The sequence below is a fragment of the Siphateles boraxobius genome, unplaced genomic scaffold, assembly GCF_051911475.1.
Source record: "Siphateles boraxobius isolate OS27281-9 unplaced genomic scaffold, OSU_SipBor_1 19, whole genome shotgun sequence".
In the NCBI taxonomy this organism is placed as follows: Eukaryota; Metazoa; Chordata; class Actinopteri; order Cypriniformes; family Leuciscidae; genus Siphateles; species Siphateles boraxobius.
In genome coordinates this window covers 8552989-8554017 of record NW_027508799.1, presented here as the reverse complement: position 1 = coordinate 8554017, position 1029 = coordinate 8552989, and positions in this window count along the sequence as shown.

Genomic DNA, 1029 nt, shown 5'->3' with positions numbered 1-1029 from the left:
ATCTGTTGTCCTGATGTAACTAATGGGGGTGGCCTAGTCTTAAAGGGGCAGATTCCACAATACGACAGGGTGGACAACCATTTATGGGACATGGACAAACTCTTCTTTTTATTAAATAAAAATATTGTTTTTATTATAAACTGATCAATACACTCAATTTGAGTAATATCTTATTAAACAAAATATTAATAGGAAAAAATAAATAATAAATAAATACGATTTGACTATTTTACTGTCATTCAAATTTGATGAGCAGTGCCTGATACATAGCAAAATAACATACATCCTCTTATACAAAACTATAGAAAATCTTGAAAATGTATCTAAAGATCCAAATAATGCTACTGCTTTGAATAAAAAAAACTTAGCCTTATATAACACACCCTTTCATAGTCATTTGTATGTTAAGTTATAATGGAAAATTAGTTATTTATGTTCAGGACACCAAAAGTCACCCTACAGTGATATTGACCCATTCATTACTTCCATGCAACTCGGGATGTGAAAGACATCTCCGATCGTTCCACTTTTCCCCATAGCGTCATCAAGCTTCGCCTTTGTTATTGTTGGAAACTGTGCCCTCTTGTGGACAAGGAAGCTACATATTGTATCTTTAAGCTCAGTGCTTTATTGTCAGCCCCAGTGCTGCCAGATGTGTGTTCTATAACTGCAGTGTCTCGGTGCTGCTGCCCTCAAATGTTAGTCTGGAGCCCTGTGAACTTAAAATAAAACTGCACATTGTAATATCTGTACATTGAGTCTATTATTAAATAATTTGTCAGTATTACAGTTATTTTAGGGGAAATTTGAATAATTGCATTGCAAGCTGATTTAAGGTGTGCCCCTAAATTTTCTGCATGCGCTCCTAAAAATTTCAGTCAGGGGCTACAGCACTCCTTGTAGAAAAAGTTAGTCTGGAGCCTTGCAAATAAATTCAAAGTCAATCCTCCATACTCCATCTAAGTAGGTGGCAGAATATGCACTATAAACTGATTTGCCAATTGCCATAAAACTTTAAAGAAGGACTTT